The sequence below is a fragment of the Dromaius novaehollandiae genome, chromosome 18 (assembly GCF_036370855.1).
Source record: "Dromaius novaehollandiae isolate bDroNov1 chromosome 18, bDroNov1.hap1, whole genome shotgun sequence".
Lineage (NCBI taxonomy): Eukaryota > Metazoa > Chordata > Aves > Casuariiformes > Dromaiidae > Dromaius > Dromaius novaehollandiae.
The window spans coordinates 14,453,907-14,470,066 of NC_088115.1; the positions used below are offsets into that span (position 1 = coordinate 14,453,907).

General features: G+C 40.5%; 1 long non-coding RNA gene across 1 annotated transcript in view; it reads right to left on the reverse strand.

The window, feature by feature from the left end:
* LOC112982555 (uncharacterized) overlaps positions 1-2,281 on the reverse strand; it is a 180,145-nt gene extending 177,864 nt beyond the window's left edge. The window contains exon 1 of the long non-coding RNA XR_010392192.1: positions 2,236-2,281. This is a non-coding gene — a long non-coding RNA (uncharacterized LOC112982555). The remainder of the gene's footprint in view (positions 1-2,235) is intronic.
* Between the last annotated feature and the right edge of the window lie 13,879 nt (positions 2,282-16,160).

Consider the following 16,160-nt stretch of genomic DNA (forward strand, 5'->3'; position numbering starts at 1 on the left):
AAAACTTTCTAAAGCGGGTGGTTAAAAAAGTGGGGTGAATGAAAGGTTATTTGGACAGATTAATTGTTTTTGGCAATAACAGCAAAGAGCACCTCTAATAGGGGAGGCCTCAAATCTCTAAATAGTGACATGTAGAAAAGCACTGCAGGTTCCTTTGCAGCAGATATGCCATAGAAGAAAGGCTATAAAGATAGTCTGCCCTTTGTATATGGTAGTTTTGTTTGTTTTTCCTAAAGGCTTCCAATTTACTTTGGAACATGTCAGCTGCATATACTTGCTGTAACACAGAATCCAATTTGAAGAAGGCTAATAACCATTTATGCAGTGTCATTTTGTGATCTGATTTTTGACAAGGCCTGAATTAACACCAAAATGAGAAGCCTCATGCATAAAGGAGATGAGCTGATCACTAGGCTCTGTGCTGTTTTTCTTTTTTATATGAAGGAGTCCTCTTGATTCAATCTCACTATTGATTTCTTTCCAAGAACATGCCATCAGTATTATCTATCATTCAAAACAGCTCTTGCATCTCCATCCTTAACAATAAATACATATAGTTCACTATAAAAAAGTAACAAACCTGAGCACTATCAAGCACATTTCTTTCATACAGCTATAAAATCAAATGCACTGTTAAATGGATCAAGTCTGTTATTGCTAGACACTCACCTTGAATCCAGCTCTTGCCAATCAAAGCTGTTTGATAGCATGAAATAAATTAGTACCTTGTTATGAACAGGCCATGTCAGAAACCCTTCACACTATTGTCACACTTCTAAGTGCTATCACAGGTGCTGTGTGCTATCACAGGTGCTGTGGAAGTCTTAAAAGACTGTACACCTCTTTTTACTCGCAGTGCAGCTTTCTTGCCTGGGACTGAGAGACAGCAATGAGTATATAGGAAACTTTGAATGAGCACCTCAGCTATGCCCTTAGAGGATAAAGGGAGGTCAGCTTTCTTCAATTTTGCCCTTTTCATTGGCACCCATTCACCCCAGCAGGTAGGTCTTGTTAGGATCACTGTTCATTGCTAGAGCAGAAAAAAGCATCTTAAGCTTCTAAGTGCTGTCACCTAAAGCTTAAATGTGCCATCAAGCTCATTTCTCCAATTCACCTGGCATACTTGACTCCAGGAAACCACCCACAGTATGATGCATATTAACCACAGGAGGAGGAAAGATAGAAAAACAAGCTAATATCCACAAGGTATTGCAGCTGCCTTGGCTCACTGCATACTATTCTGCACTGATAACAAGAAACCTCAGAGAGAGGCCACAAACTCCATAAAAGAAAATCATGTGACAGGAGCAACTTGCATCCTTGTCAGAGTGGAATACTAGCCAATAAATTAGCATATCTAATTGGATCCTGACCTTTAAATGAAGTGTGAGCAGTTGGCTACCTTCAAATTCTTCAGCCACTCTGTCATTTGCTTTGCTTTATACAGTCATGTTTGTAAGTGGAAGAAAGCAAATAATTGATGGACTTCCTACCATGCAAATAAGAGGTCAGAAGGACTTGAGTAGCTGAAAGGGTAGAACAAGGAAAGGACTGTTTTGTGATGTTGCCTTTACCTAAAGAAAAAGCTACATATATATATATACACATATATATACATATATATATACACACACACATATATATACACATATATATACATATATATATACACACACAAATATATGCATTTTTTATAAAAAAAGTGCAAGTCTTTTTATGGAGAAAGATGAGACAATCTGCAACAAGTCCGCTGTAATTATATATACTCATACTTCTTTAAAGCCATCCCAATACTTTTCACATTAAATTAAAACAAAGAAAAAATAATCAAAGGTTATTTGTGAAAGTCATCTTAAATATTACAACTCACAGAATCTGTCAAAGAAACAAGTATTCAGTATTTTCTGAAATTTGAGTAATTTAAGTTGTAACTTGAAGTATTTTGAAAGCACAAATTGGTAGCTACATATTTAAGTTTTCTGACAAGCAAGTGAAATGCCTTGCCAGCAAAATGTTGTTATCTATTTCACACAAACCTGTATGCTTATTGACAAGCATATATCAGGAAGGAATCTTTTAGTTCCCCAATGCTAATGAATGTGGAGTAGCTGGATAAAAAAAGTAAGAAGTTAATTCTTCAGAGATTGCAGTCAGACAGCTTTATATTAACTATTTAACCTATTATATAAGCCAAGGTGTTTTTAGTCTAATTCTTTAAAAGCTCTGTAGGGATACCTGCATCAGATTGTCCATTTGTCTCACTTCTTTCCCAATGAGCTGCCCATCATGATCACTGTAAAAGAAAAAAACTGTCAGAACAGAAAACATTTGAGTTTCCTGCATCTTTTTAGCCTCTCCCAGGACAGTAGGTAACACCTACCCTCTTCATTACAGACCCTGTGAAATACACCACCTTGACAAACTGCAGGAGATGACTTCATTCCCTCCACCCCACTTAGACTAAAAATTAAAAAGATTATTCAATATGCTTTGAAAAGCAATCACAGCACTTGTACCCTATACAGGTAAATATCCTGAGGTAGGTTTCAAAGAAATTCAGAACAGCTGTGTAAGTCAGCTTGCAAAATGGGGGATTTCTCCTTCCTGAGGTTAGCTGAGATACAGGCTCTGCCAGCACACTTTCACATATTAATAGGAGAAGCTGCTACTCAAAGCTAATAATTTAGCTGCCTATCACCTGCTAATACCAACATAAGAACAAAACAAATCCAAACAGCAAATTATTTACATCAGAGCAAATAACTGTTTTATGCATTCTCTGTAATTCTAGCACTTCCAATAAAAGAAATGGCTTGTCAAAATACCGGTCTGGTCACTGGACACACACACAAACTGTTTTAAATGAGCTTGCGTCAGCATTTGCATTCAACATGCCATATCTGTTAAGTATTTATTATGGTGGTTAACATACCCCTGAGAAAATGCTCATTCTGGATATTGAACACATGCTGATTATCAGGATCACTTCCAAGTTGAGCTCTGTAGCATTGGAGATAGATTTCCTGTGCTGTCAATGTACAAATTCAATTACATCAACTTGATCAAATTGCTCTATGATTCAGTGTGTTGGCTTAGCTGCAGTAAGCCATATACCTTCATGTCAGTGGAACTTTTCTCCCTGACCAGGAGGAATGATAGCTCCAGTCAAGTAAAGAGTTTAAACAAGCAGCTGAAGCCTGCAAAAATCAATCCAGTTAGCTCATTTGCAATGGACTTTTTTTTTTCCTAATTCCAACACAACAAAAGGAGTCTAAAACATTTTCTTCCACTGATTTCTAGAACCCTGCAAAGTCTGTGCTCCTTGATTTGCACTATCCATGCTCTTGAAAGGAGAACTATGAACCCAGAGCTGTTCCTAGAACTGAGCTCCAGCAAAGGATGGGCCTAATGCGCTGAAAAACAGAACCAGTCCTGGTGCAGGCAAATTGCTGCATGAGACCAAATAGATAGCAGAAAACTTGAGCCCAGAAGCTATGCCACAATAAGCCAGGCTACCCCAGCTGAGGACAGCTAAGGAACCAGGACTTGAGCACAGTAGCATGGAGAAGTTGTTTTGCAGGGCTTCGTTCTGTTTCAAATAAAGGTCCACCTGGGGTCTTGCTGCAACATGAACATATCAAAATTGCTTTGTCCATCTGCACATTTTCATGCATAGCTTGCGTGCCGCTGGCTTATGGCTTGACAATAGCTATTGAATTGCAGGAGTGAAAGAGCAAAAACAAACAGGTGAGGAGGCCGTGCTTTGTTGACTGCTAGGAAAGAAAGGAAGTCACTCTTACCCTAACCACTGGGGACTTATGCTATTCTACTTGCCCTCCCTTTGGGTCTGATCCAGACTCCATCTCAGGCAGTAGAAATAGCCCCATTGAGATCTACAGTCCTCAAGCCAAGTTTTATACAGCAGAGGGGAAAGAGGAGAAAGACAAAGAAGTCAGGTTAGAAAATAAGCTTGCACAGTTGTTGGAGAGAAGCCCTAAATGGATACAAAACTACATGTTCTACTGTCACCACAGTCACTATATTAAGAGTAGCATGCATATATACACACACACCCCTAAATGTACCTCTCAACTTGCAAACCCTCAAGAAAGGAAAATAAAATGCTATATATTCAAGTGTCTATTAGGCAATTGAAAACCTCCTCCTCTAGCCCTTGCTGCACAGCTGGTAACCAGTTTCAAATCCGCAACACACCACCACCATGTCAAGAGCACAGAGGTAGCAGGATGGAAACTTTTGACCTTTTCATTTACAAAGGCTACTATCCCAGCTGTGATTTACTGCAGCGCCTCACAACACTGCCAGGCTCATCATCTGCACTTACAGCAGCTAACTCAGGATTTTACAGCCTTCCAAGTATTTTACTAGCATTAGTTCTTACAGCAGGAACAGCAGTTATGCTGTATGCCATCTCTTTTTGGAAGGCAGGGAAGTCAGAAATGCAGTGCAGTGCTATGCAGGCACAGGAGCAGGGCTCCCCCGTCCTGCAGCTCAGAGGACCCCTGCCTGGGGCCCTTCCTAGCCAGTCCAGCTTCTCTTAGACTCAGGCCTGTGCTAATCAATTTAGGAGTCAGAGAAGTAAAAGCAGTCAATAAGTCAAAAGGCTTGTAAATGCTCCATTTCTCCTTTAACAAAAGGAAAAAATAAAAAAAAAAAGTTGTGAAATTAGATTTTTCCTCTTACTAATGCATTCTTACCACAATAAGCATTAGTAACTGAAGCAAGCACAAGCTGTGGCTAAGCCTGGCCCCACAAAAACAGAAAATATGTGGTAAATTTTAGCCCTATAGGGAGCTTCTAATCATTTCACAAGAAAACAAGAATATTACTTCTTACAGGGTTCAGGCCATTATAAACAGAAGAAGGAATAAACAACAAAAAAAACCTACTTCAGTTCACATACTACAGAAAGCATAAGGTACACAAGCTGGTCAAAGAAATAAAGGAAATATAACTAGGTTTGGATTTTTAAAGTCATCTGAGGTACTGGCAACACCACAGGCAACTCCTGGGCCTCAAGCAACCACCACATCGCACAGCACAAAATACCCCTGGGGTGAGGCAACGCCAGGGCAGGGGCCACAACACCTTCAGGACCTTTTTGCCTGTCTTTTCATCCTTGCTACATTCATCTTTAAATTCAAAAGTCAATTTTAAAGAAGACCACACAAATCTTTAAGAACATATTAAACTTCTTTAGACTTACATGCCGCAGCCTGGGGGAGGAAGAGCAGCAGCTGCCCTCACTCCTGAGCTTCCTGAGGAGAAAGGAGAGGCACCCAGCCGCCTGTCTGCTTTAATCCTCCTGAGGAGAGCCCCGCCAGGTGGGTGCCACCAGCTGCCGCCACAGGACACCTGTGAATGTCCCCAGGTGTGTGTGGGGGGGGGGCAGGTATTTAAGGCTTTTTTCTGGCTCTAGGCAGGCTTTTGCTCAGGTTGGGCTTGGCTGTGCTGTGGGGGAGTTGGAGGCTGCCCTCTCTGTGGAAAGGGTGAAGGAGTGTGGCCAGGTAACAGAAAATTTGGCTAAGCCTTTTGACTTTGGCTATTTTGCTAGCTCTAGTCGGTTTATGGACACTTTTGTTTATGAAGTTTTCCTGGGGGTTAAGTGTCTTCTGTTTTTTTTCCTCTCTGTGCTTCCTCTTTAAGCTGTAAGGTTGGGGGGGGGGGGGGTTCTCTCTGCCTATCCTCTGACTAGGGCTTTGGTTGAGTTTTGGGGTTGAATTCTTGAGGGGCAGGGGGATGCACCACCTTCCCTTCTATTTTCACATCCTCCAGGGCTTGTACCTCACTTCAGCAACTTTTTTTACCTCAGAGTGCAGCTAACTGTGTGGCTGGCTCTGCTCCACACACCCTGGTACCCAGCACAAGGAGAGCAAAGACAGTCTCTAGCCTATATTCCTAATGGCTTCTACTATCAGAGAAACAAAAAACTAAATGAATACTATGCAATTCAAAACAGCAATTATTGCTAGGGCTGAAGTTAAGCAGTAATAAGGCCTTCAAATAGTCCTCCATTTTCTTTCTGTCAGCCCCTTCCTGAGGGGGTGGCGGCTGCTGCTGCTGCCCCACCTTTGCTCCCTCTCGCAGAGCCTGGTACCAGCCCCAGCTCTGAGGCTGCTTTTCCTACTTCTTCAGAGTCAAGTCTTAGTGAAGGGTTACAACTTAGTGCACAAAAATAGTGTTTTTTATCTGATCTGGGAAAATGCTAAATAGACCTGACCTTCTGTTAAAATGGGCTTTTTTAGTAGCAGAGGAGGTAAATTTTACTGTCACAGGAATCTGTTTCCAGAGAAAAGAGCCTATACAGAGAAAAAGAAAAAAATCCTCAGCGCAACATATGTATTGAGAGAAACAGAAGGGAGATTATAATATTGTGAGCCTCTGCTCCTTGGAAATCAGCAGTCAGAGCCAAGAAAAATCATGAGACTGACTTAAAAAAAAGACAAGAAAAAAGGCTTTTCAAAAATGATACATTTGGGTTCTTTTGTTTGACTTCTGGTTTCTGAGCCTCTTGGTTCATATTTTAGATTATTTTTATTCAAAAACCACAAAGGCCAGAAATGTATGTCTTGTTGATGGCTATGTTTCCTTTTCATTTTGACTTTCATATAAATCAATAGATAGTGAGAGCTGGTTTTTAAAAACAAAACACAGAGCAGGGTGCTTCTGATGAAATCACGAGAGCTAGTAGAACTGTGTTTATTTCGAGCAAAGAAGATAATTTCAAGAAAGCTGTCTCAGGAGGTGGTTTTTCACCTCTGTCTTGTGTGCTGCCATAGGTAGAGACTCCATTCTGGTGTTGTGGGCTGTTATTCCTCTCTGTGGGAGAGGACAGACTCAATCTTGGAAATAGCTCCAGTTCTGAAGACAAGGAGATGTTCAAACAAAATCTCTGAAAAAGAAATTTCCCCCAAATGTTTAATCAGAAATACTGAAATGTTTTGCTTCAATAATAGGGAAGCATTATACTAAAAATTAATATTCTGCTGTGATATGAAAATTAAAACAAAATGTTTACTGTATTGAAGTTAAATATTTTACTCTTACTGAGAAGAAGAAACTGAAACAATCTAGCAAAACATTTCAGTTTTGACAAAACTGCATTTTCTCATTGGACTATTCTGTCAAAACATTATGACCAGCTCTAATAAACATATGCATAATGAGTATAAACATATGTTCATTCTAAAGATGCTGGTTTAAACATTACTGTAAAATTAAATCTCTGTTTATCCACAGAATAGACTGAGCATAGGCAACAGCTGTTCAGCTTTTTACCATCTTGTCCCTCCAGTGTGCCTCAGTTTTCCCTGGGGAGACTCTGCTGCAGGAGTTAAGTGGATGGCAGCTGGGTTTGCCAATGAGCCCTGTGAGTTCAGGCTCATCAGCTGGTGTCATGTGTGTCCCTGGTCTTTTCTGTCTTTAGCAATATTAATGGTTTAGGCTCAATTCATAGCTATGGATAAAGGTTTTATGATTCACCAAAAATATCTTCTGTGTATCCATTTGTTGCTCTCTACTCTATGCTCTCAAACTGAACATCATCCTCATTCCAGATAACTCCAGTGATTTCAGCGGCAGCTCTCTGAAATGCCAAGAATACAGAAGCCTTCAGAAAAAATGATCTCTCACTAGTGTTCTCCAGACAAGCTCTTTTCAACAAGAACTTTCCATTCCTAGCAATGTGATCAGTAGCTCTAAAACAAATATTTGCCAATATATACGCTGCATTTATTCAGGACAAATAAAGAATAAATCAGTTTGTTGTGAATAACTTGCATGGCTGATGGTTGCATACTGTTTCACTACAGCTATGGAAACATATTTGTCATGATCCTTCTCCCCTGCTAGAGGACACTAGCTCCTTTTCTATTTTTAGAGCAGGTCCTGAGTTAGGGGCAGATGGAAAGAAAACAAAGCAAAATCTCCACTATTTCTATTAAAGTCAATAGACCATTTGTAAGAAATCAGAATTTGTGAAAAAGAATGAGACAGATCTTCAGTGACTCCAGTCACAGCAAGCACCTGCAGTTCATGGCAGCTGATCACTCTGCATGCTGGTAATGCATCACTGGGAGCACTAAGGAATGCCAGGTTCAGAATAACATCAGTCACTGTAAAATTCTGGTTTTATTATCTTTTAGCCAATATCCATATATTTAGGAATATCAAGGCAAATGAGAGACTGTGAGGAAGGGCAGTATGTAATGAAGTGTCCAAGCACAGCTGCATTGGTTATATCTAACCAGTTTTTTGGCTGGCAGCAGAAAACCTCCCACCTTCTGTTCATGTAGCTGCTTCCAAAGCAAATGACAAAAGCAGCCTGTGATGTGCCCTGCTGTGGCTGGCTGTGGGCTAATCTGCCTTGGGCGTGCAGGACCTCCATGCTCCAGGGTAATATTTACCCCTCCTAGAGCCAGGCTTGCTAGTTCAGTGCCCACGTAAGTAACTTGATCTAGAAAAAGAGCTTGGGACAAGTCTCAGAGTGCCCTGAGAGATCCCTGAGTGACCAGCAGTTGTAAAACTGGCTCTTGTGTTCTTAGAAGTAATATTTTAGCTGAACTCTCCAAGTGCAGGAGGGAAGCAATGGTTCCACTAACAGTGCTGTGCTCAGGCTGAACAGCAATGAACATGTGGCTTCCCTAGCAGCAAGGAGTTAATACCTAGCATGGGTGACAAATGGGAAATGAGGTGCTCAAGTTAAGGGTCCTTTGCCTGACTTCTTTGCTGTCAGAGAATTCTGCAAACAGTGGAGTGTTTCTCAAAGCTGAGCAACCCATCTCAGAGAGAGCCATGGATGCTCAAACAGCATCTTTGCTGGTGCACTTGGTGCTCTCTAACAGAGCTAGAGTGCCTCAGCACTTAGAAATGCATGATTGTGTCAGCGACACTAAATAGTCTTGCCTTGTTGACAAACTCTTCATCTGAAGTGCTTCGTTTTGTTATTAACCTCTCTCATTGCTCCCTTCTCTGCTTTTCCTCAGAACATTTATTAGATTTTATTAACTTAATGGAATTGTAAATGAATATTGTATTGTTGTTCATGCATGTCTCATTCTGCAATAAACATGATAAAATAGACTTCATCTTCAGTATTTTTGTACTGTACAGATTTTGTAAAACATCTGCTTGAACTACCTATTTATACCAACAGTATTTTCTAATCCAAAATCCTAGAAGCATTTTTAGCAATTAAATGTATTTTAAATACTAAAAGCAGAAGGAGGAATGTGGGGAGACAAGAAGTTAGAGACTTCTGCTTTAAGATATTCATTTAAGGAACTGTTTTCAGCATATAAGTTGGTGGAAAATGCTCAGACAATGTGGCTTTCAAAAGCACAAATTCTGCTTGTAATTTTTAACTCTACCCACTCTGCCCACCTCTGCACATTGCAGAAATAGCTGTGAAATTCCCCCATTTGTTGGCACTTACTTCTCTGCAAAGGGCATGAAGGCTAAAGTTTAGATGTAGAACTAAAGCTGGATTTAAGATACTTTGGATTCTGAGGATCCTTTTTTCCCAAGGTTTTTCATTAAGAACACTAGAAAAGTAGGTGTTAGTGTAACTTGAGCTCTAGTTCAGTATTTTAATTAAGAGCACAAGAACATAGAACTGGCAGAGCTCTCTTGAACTGCTATGTCAAATTTCCTGCTATTTCAAGCACTAGCATGTACTCTGCTGTACAAACTGATCAAGCTGTTCTAAAAAGTTGCCTTTTTCTGTGTTTCAGTATCCTCTGTGAAGTCTGCTTTGCCACTAGAAACGTGAAGGCCATCAACACCTTAACCCATGCCAGAGCCACTTATTTTCTGCTGCGTAAGTTTTGGTCAGGCAAGTTACTGTGCCATCTGTGATTATTTGTACGTGTGCTTACTTGTGGAGTGGCCATCTCTGTGTGGACATCTGGGTGCTTTTTGTTTTGTGTCCCTGCATAGAGGACATGTGAGAAGGTAGATGGAACAGGAGAGCAAACAGACTTTGGGGTTCAAATTCTGCTGACAGTTTCCAAGATGTTCATTTCTCTACCTTGGTTTCTTCATCTGCAAACTAGAAGCAGTGATGCTGATTTTTCCTTTTTTAAAAAAATGCTTGCGTTGATTTCATTGTATGAATGTTTTCATTTGCATATCCCACCGTAATGTATACAGCTCTGAAAAGTTAATCTATTACTTGACAGTAATCTTTTCCTGTCACTTATAACCTTAGCAAAACAGACATATTCCTACCATAATTTATAAGATATCTATACTCCAGACAGTGCAGAGTTGTTTTATACAGAAAGGATTAAAATGCTTACAAACTTTAAACCTAATCTACTTTAAGGGAAGGAATAAATTAAGCATAATTAAGCCTCAGCAGCTGTAATTCTTAGCATAATGTATTATCTAATGGGGATTCTTGCTGAAGAATAGGTATGAGTCATGAGCACCCTATTTCTTCTGTAAGCTTGTGCTGCAAATCAATACAGTTAATAAAGTAATCAAACAAAAATATTAAATGAACAATTCTTTTATTCTAAAATCAATACAAGGTAATTGATACCCTGCCCACGCACATTTTATGGCACATTTCTCTTTCTGCAGGACAATAAAAGGCTGAGAGTAGAGTGTTTACTAAGCTGAGAAAGAACATCTTTTATTAGGGACCGATGCATGAGAGCCCAATTGAATAAAAGCCTGAGAGCACCTGGCTTTTTTTTTCCCAGCCTAGTAAAACTGCAGGAACTGAGAGTTCTTATCTCACAGGTAACCCAAAGCAAAGTCCAGGTATCCTGCAACTCAGCTAATTGCGAAGAGTGTTGGACATCATCCAGGGCTACTAAAGTTTTTACCGAAAATTCAAAAGAATTGACGTTCTTTGGTGTTGAGGTATTTGTTTGGGACCACCAGCAACTCTTCCCCTTGAATCCATTTTTTTTCACTTGATTTGCCACAGTTTAATCTTTTCATTAACTCATTGCCACCTGTATAAAGATAATTCCTGTCAACTCCACTTCAGCGTAGCGGAGCCACTGTGCTGGTGCATGGCAAAGACATGATCTTTATGCCAGTGCTTCAGGGACGTAAGTAAGTGAACAAGTTTCTCTTAGGAAAGGCCCAGGTAAAACTGATCTGTGGGGCAACTGAAAAGCTATCTAGAGGGTTTGGGAGATCATTGTGCTGACTGACTTTCCCTTGGATAAGTGCCATCTATGCAGAGTGCAGTGAGAGGTTTCAAAGTTGCTCAATGCATACATGTCTTGTGGAAATGATCTACTTATGTGCTGCAACCACTTTTCCACAGACCTGGTTTTCTGGTGGTCCGGAAGAATATCCAGCTGCCACTGGACATCAAAAGACTATCCTATAAGTGGGCTTTTTTTAAAAGGAGAAACAACAATATCTGACTGCATAATACGAGAAATCTAATGTTTGATGGAAATTAAGCAGCTCTAGCACTGGCCAACAGACCTTGGGAGCCTTTGCGAGCAGATGCTGGGGAAAAGGGACTAACTAGATACCCTGAAATTCCTTCTAGCCCTGTTTTATGAGATCTTACCATATGCTGAGACTAACTGATTTTTAGCAGGGCTTACTGTGTATGTGCACAGTAGTGCATGGGGAAAGACTGGTGGGAAAAGGCCTTCATGTAAGACAAATATAAAAAGCAGCCACTACCAGCTTATACAATAGCATACAGGGCTAGCTAAGCCATGTTGATTGAAAAAAACAAAGTGATAGTGCAGGATAAATGATTTCATTCAGATGTAATGCTGTTGTTTTCTTGTTTGTTTTTGTCTGAAGTAATCTTTACCCTAATTTCCCTATTTTCTTCCATAAATACACAAAATATTAGCTGGCTCTTTTATTCAGTTATAGCTAAATTTGGCTTTTTAATTTCAGATAGCTCTTTCTACTCCCCTAAATGGTAATACAAGCAAAGAGACGTGCTTACCCGTGGCCAACAGATGTTGTGCCTGAAATACTCCTGTAAACAAGGTCTTTAAATCCAAGGCTTTTGAGGGTCATACTATATTTAAAAAAATAATCAGGTTGTTATCCTAATAACTACTTTTGTCTTAGCATGATAAATTGATAAATCTAGAATAATGATGTGACTTTTCATTTTGTCAGAAATCATTGTGGAACAGAATCTCATACCATAGATATTTATACCAGATGCTGACATGAGCTTAGTTTTATTTTATTTGATAGAACAAATGCAGTGTCTCACCCAAGACTGTCCCATTTTGTGCCTAGTGAAATCAGGGGCCAAACAGCCAACCATCATTGCTTGCACTGTGAGATAGCTCTTATTTAACTGGCACTTCCCAAATGATTGTCCACAAGAGAGGAAGTCAGACAAAGGCACAGATGGTGTGTTCGGACAAAACTGGCTCTTAGTTGTCCATTCTGTGAGCTGATGAGTGTATTAATCAGGGATCAGTTTCTTGTTAGCTAGTTTCCATTAGGTAACTGGGTGGTGTATAGGTCTGTCGTCTTCATTTACTGCACTTCTGACATCTCCCTCAAATGGCAATCGGCCAACCCTTATTATGCAAAGTAAAGAGAGGCTTTGGTATTTTTGTGGCTGAAAATTCCTGATCTGAAGCAGACAGGCGCTCATTAACCTTAATCAAGCAGGTTGTGAAATGTGCTAGACATGCTCTGGACTGCCTGATTTGCATTTGTATCTCCTCATCATGTAACACCTGTCTTGCTCATCATGCGACCGTGATGCAGTTCTCCAAGAGCAGCGGAGGCTTTGGGTAACCCAACTCCTTAAGGACTGGTGAAGCACATGCCAGAGGACTGACTTCAAAAGGTGACTGCTCTGTGTCCTGGAAACAGCACAGAAGAACATATTTATAAAGTGACCTTTCAGCAGAGCTGCCTCAAGCTGTCGTATATAACAGCTGATAGGAGCACTTGGGCTTAAGGATGATGTGTCATCGTGTGAGGTAGACAGGAGATGAGCCTGGGTTTTAAGGGCTGTTTGATATGGAAAAGGACTTGGAGCCCTCAGACCCACAGTAGGTCAAGGGTGTTGTCTGCACTGCACGCTGTGTCCACGTGTCCTCTCCTAGATGAGTCACAGTCCGTACTGCTCTATCTCCTGTCCTTGGTCTTCCCTGAGCAGAGGTTACCTCTCCTCTTCATCCACCCAGCCGATCATGCCAGTACTCCCTGGCCTCTGTCAGTCCAAATGTGTTGGGACAGCTTGAACCATTTAAATTACAGGTTAATGAAGAGATATCAACTTAATTGGAAGGTACTAGGGATTCGTTGTATGTGTGGCTGAGCTTGCAGGCTGGTTAGCTGTGGGTGAAGGGTGGTAGGTACAAAGCAGAATGGCTCAGGGAAAACACCACCTGTGAACGCTGCCTTTATTCTTCACCTGGCTTCCCCCAAAATCTTGGCCAAAACTAAGCAGTCACGGTGGCACAAATGGGTCTGTGATATATGCTGGTCTTAATGATCGAATACAGAAATACTGAGAGCTAGCACTGAACATCTGAGAACTGAAACCTTCAGGCTGCTACAGTATTACCATCACTTCTCCTGGCTTTATGAATGAAGACTTGTTCTTCTCAGCTGACTGGAATCATGTTAATTATCTTGAGGGCCCAAAGACACAATTGGTGACCTTAGAAAGAAATCCATATCCCCATATCCATACCCCACTGGACTGTCAAAGCAAACAGACAAGAAAAATAGCAGTGTTGATTAAAGGGAAGATTTCCACTCTCCCACCAGGCATGTCGTGGCTGATACAAGTAAGACAGGACTGGTGAAAAGGAAAATAAGTGGATTGTGAGGTGCAGACAGTATCTTGTGTAATTGTGAAATATCAATTATAAATGGAGGCTATGTATTCACATAAAAATATTGTTTTAAGTTGAGATAATTAGGCAGAAATTTGGGCATAATGTGGACCTGTTGTATAGGCCTAAGAGAAGTTAATCCCTCTCATAACCGGTTGATTCCACTAATCCCTTCAACAATCAAAGGTCAAAGGAAGGAAATATTTATGGTAAATTTCACTTGTGGATACCAAAGGAAACAGCCTTTGGCTGAAACCTCAGATGTGCAGCTTGTAAATCTCAGCATTATCACACTGTATTTTGAGGTGCCAATTCATGGCATGGGCTCTCCATTTCTCCAGGGGAGCATCTGACAGAACTTGGTGATCTAGCCTTGTGATTTGCACTCTTATGCAATAGAAAGGTTTCCAAGCACAGCACTTACATCTTCAGATCTTTATGCGTTAAATAGTTCTCTTCTTTCATGGCTTAAGATGTTAATATGGAGAAAGGACAAGGACTGTGTAAGTGTATCTAACAGCTGATTTTATGCCACTGGGGTTACTCAGATGAGTTTGAAGACATTGCAGATTGCAAACCAGCACCCAGATTACACAAGCACTGATACAGCATGAAAAGGAAAGAAAGCCAGACCTGCAGCCCCATGGGCATGCAAGAGGAGAGAGACATTGCTGGGATGCCATGCCTGAGAGTCACATCTCAGAAGAGAACATCTTTGTTCCATGATCTGTTACGTAAAGAGAAGGAAAACTTTTTTTTGCAGGAAGGAGTTCATGTCCTTGTGCTGAGGGCAGTGCTGTGTTCTCATTCCCAGAGCTTGCAGAGCCAGTCCCTTGCTGCCACCCTGTGTTGAACTAGGACCTGGCATATCTGTGTAAAAACAAAATAAGGGTTTCTTCCTTTCTTATATTTTGTTTTAAAACAACCTGATATTTGATGAGAAAATGCCGTTATATTTCCATGAAAACCTCCTGCCCTGTTTTCAAACTGGAACTTTACTCAAACTTGCAAACTTTACTCACTTTCACTGGGGTATGCTTGGGTTCCCTCCCTTCAATGGCAATGGGATTTATGCTGTGGGCACTGGAAAGACTTCAGCACTGGGAAAGCAGTGGACTTGCATTCAATTTTAAAGTGTTATGTGCCCTTTCAGCTTTAAAACAAAAGAGAATGTGATGGAAAATTTAGCTCTATCCCAGAGTCCTGTGAATTGTGCTGCTTTGGTGCAGGGTGCACGATCTGTAGCATCACTGAATGTACTTTCTGCACTGGGGACAAAGCATTTCAAATAAGAGGCCTAAGCAGAGGGAAATGCCACATGCAGAGATGGGCTGTGTTCTCTACTTATGAGCAAAACAAGTTTCTGACCAACATGATGCAATACTACTTCATACAGGCTGTCAAGTTTCTTGTCTAGAGATGAATCTGTGGCAATGAATATTTGATACAGCAAATCCTTGGAAAATGAACAGATTTCCTCTGTCATCAGTAAATGCACATGATCTGTCTGAAAGGAATGAATACTGAATTAGTTCTAAAAGTGATCTGAAGGATGTGAGAATGAGCACTGCATACTATATGCACTCTGAAGAAATGTTTGGTACGTATGTATTGAATTCAGCTGAAGGACTCTTAACAGTGAGTCAGATATTAGGAAAATACTTGCAAGAGTGAACTTGTCGAAGCAGAAAAAGCTGGCAGTGGAAGTGCATAGTGAGAGATTTGTTTCATCCACAAGAGGGAGCTCCATTAACATTAATAGAAATCGCTTAAAATGCCATTATTTGCATGAAAACTGCATCTCGGTTTGAAACAGATCAGAAAAAAAAGCAATGGGAAACAAAATAATTTAGTAGCATGCGTGCTTGAATTCCCAGCATTTTGGTGGGTAAACTTGATGCCAATGTGATAGCGAGATTTGTTGATGGGAAGACAAGTTGTGGTACAGCTACAGCTGCAATGATCTATAGATACAGACAAAGTCACATTTGCAGGGGAAGCTGATAGCTTTTATTATACCAACTAATATAGATTTACAGGAAAAAAATAACATTTTGGGGTAGATAAGGCCCTCCACAGAACTTGAAGGCTGCTGCTTCTGAAGGCGGCTTGTGCTGTGGCTCTGCAAGGCTTTTTTCTACAGCTGTATCATGCATATAATAGGGTATCACTTCACACAAATATTGCCTCAAATGGCATAAAGATAATCTGGCTTTGGAACAGCCTTGTTGCTATTACTAGAAGTTAAGCTTCTTCCTAGTAGATTAATCAAAGGATTGCTGAGTTCTGATTTTCAAAATACAGAATTGCTAACAACCAGATCGCTCTTAGCTT